Consider the following 2,738-nt stretch of genomic DNA (forward strand, 5'->3'; position numbering starts at 1 on the left):
TAAGAATTCAGGAGAGGATGGGAAGGGGAATTGGTGCAAGCTGAATTCGTTGGATCCCAGCCAGATTCGCAGCGAGGCTGTCCGGCGGCCGGTAGGTGCTGGGGGACCCGACGAGGGGGGGGGGGGCACTTCACCTGGGCACCACCAAAAAAAAAGGCGGTGGGTCCAAGCGATACAGGGGTTCAAATCTGGCATGGGGGTTCGGTTGGGAAAGAAAGTTCTCCAGCGCAAGCAACAACGAAAGACGCCTTGTTCGAGAAAAGAGCTGTTTTGTACCGGGGTGTTTTGAGATCAACTTACAATGGAGGGTCTCTGACCGAGCAGCAAAACGTTTGTTGCTTGCAATTGCTGGTGGTACGGAGAGGAAGTAGGGTCTCTGACGTTGATGGCGAGAGAGTGTGGAAGATTGGAGGGGGTGGGAGGTGAATGGTGTGAGAGGGAATGAAATGGAAAGAAAAAGGGGCGGTCGAAGAAGGCAGTTGATCTGGCGACCCCAAGGAAAGAAATTGTTCAAATGTTTGGCTGATGGTTGGCTGGTGGGCATTCGTTCGTTTGCGTGAGTGAGGTGGTACTTGGTAGGAGGCAAGGTAGCAAGCTACTTTAGCTTGGTCGTTCAGGCAAAGCACCTCAAGTCGATCCAAGGGGGGTGAAATCTGTTGGCCACACGCAGTGAAGGGTCAGCACTCAGCAGTAGGCGGTCAGAAAGTTGGGGAACGGCGATTGGCGATGGGGAGAGGGATGCGGGAAAGGGAAGGGGGGCCTCGACGTTCAACAACACTTCAGTTGTTGACTGACTGCCACGCAGACGAGACCTGGCCCGCCCCCAATCCAGTGCCACCACCTCACTCATGGCGCAGAGACAATGGCGCGTCGTGTCTCTGGCCTGGCTTTAGGGTGTGGTCCGAGACCGTGGCCCCAAGGTACCGGTACCTGGTCCCCACCCTGTTTCCCGTCAAGCCCGCTGCCGCTGCGCCTGCACCATCCGCGCCAGGATCCAGGGACCTCGTAATTTCTCTCGTGGAACGCCCCTAGGTGAAAAAAACTGCATCCCCAAAAAAATCCCCTCTCTGCGATATCGGGTACCTGAGTGAGGCGTGTTGCAGTCGAAGGAGAAGAGAGACGACGGAAGGATGGAAAGCCACACAGATGATGTGACCCTGTTTTCCCCCTCCCCTTCCCTCTACGCCGTCCCCCCGACCGATGGTGGATGAACTTGATGCATACGTGATCCTGCCTGTCCACACCTCCGACCCGAGAGTGACCGCCACTGATGCCCGGCCGAGGCTCCGAGCTGCACTGTTCCTGTCGGTGGTCCCCATCCGAGTCCGCCGGCGACCGGCCTTCGGAGGAGGCAACGCACCACCTCGCACACCGCATCGAGGGGCTGTCCAGGCTGGATGCACTTGGTGACGCAGGTTGTTCAATAAATTGTCCCACCGTCGGGTCGTCCGCGGGCTGCCGGGACTGGGGGTGCATTCTCCACCCATCCTTGCCCCTCGATAGGTGGGCCCCACGAGGAGCTCCCGCAAGCATCAGCCCTCCAGAGCTTGACACGCACACACACCTCGATGACTGTGTCTTGCCTTTGCCCCTCCATGGGCGGGAGGGACCACTTGCTTAGGCCTGGGCTACCAGGATACAGAACAAAAGCTTGTCATGCCGTAGTAGGCACAATGACAGCAGCAGGGTATCCAAAACTTCGTTGACAGCAAGAATTGGACAGCAATGCTCCAGCCACTAGCTGCGACACCGCTTTGAGGCAGAAAGAGAGGTATAGGTGAAGAGGTCTAGTGGGTTGAGGTGAAGCTCCAACGGCGGGGCTGGAGGGGTAGGGGGTCTGCTGCAAGTTGGGGTCCACTCAAACCTCAACAACCGTTTGGGACCTGAAGTACCGGTACTTGTCTCCACCGGGAGGTCCCTCCCTGCACCTCTTGCACATCCCCCAAAGGCTTTCAGGTTTGGCGTGGTTAGCGCATGCCCCTGTGCCTGTCCGTCCCGTCATCCCAATCGCCCACCGACTGGACTGACTGACTGAGTGGATGGCCTGCTGCCCACCGCCCACCAGACCGTCAGCGCCTCAATCACCCCCTCACCCCCTCTACCCACCCAATTCAGGTCCCCCAGCGACCCGAATCCTGGACCAACACTCAGCTGCTGTGTCGGGCGACCAAATTTTTGAAAGGCTGACGATCTTCTCCCTCCACCTCACACCTCACAGCTGCCATCCTTCCACCTCCTGTGCATCCCAATCATCAAACCTGCCTCATCCTTCCTCTTCCTTCACCGCCTCGACTTTCCTGATCTTCGCTTGATACCAGGAACTCTGCCCGCACCACCGTTGTAGTCGGTAAGTCGAACATGTCCTCGCACTCAATCTTCACCCCCTCAAGCCGCCCACCTGCCCCAACTTTTGGTTCAAGACAGCCTCTCTCTCTCGAGTCGACCCGCCATAGTGCCGCTGTGCTCTCCTTCTTGCAGTTGTGCTTGAGCTTCTCAACCACGCAATTCCGCTTGGAAAGCGAACAACACCAGTATTTTCTCATCGACCGCTGACAAGACTTTCCTGCCAGCTCGACATCGAGACAATCCAAAACCACAAACCTCAAAGAAACCCCGCAAAACCTACCTCACACAACCACACATTGCCGGGCAAGTTTTTCCCCCTTCGTCCCAGTGTCTGCCGCGCGGCGAGGCCGTTGTGTGTTGCCTGACGTCACGGACTCTGACCTTTTCGTAGC

The sequence above is a fragment of the Verticillium alfalfae genome, genomic scaffold (genome assembly GCF_000150825.1).
Source record: "Verticillium alfalfae VaMs.102 supercont1.6 genomic scaffold, whole genome shotgun sequence".
NCBI classification, from domain to species: Eukaryota; Fungi; Ascomycota; class Sordariomycetes; order Glomerellales; family Plectosphaerellaceae; genus Verticillium; species Verticillium alfalfae.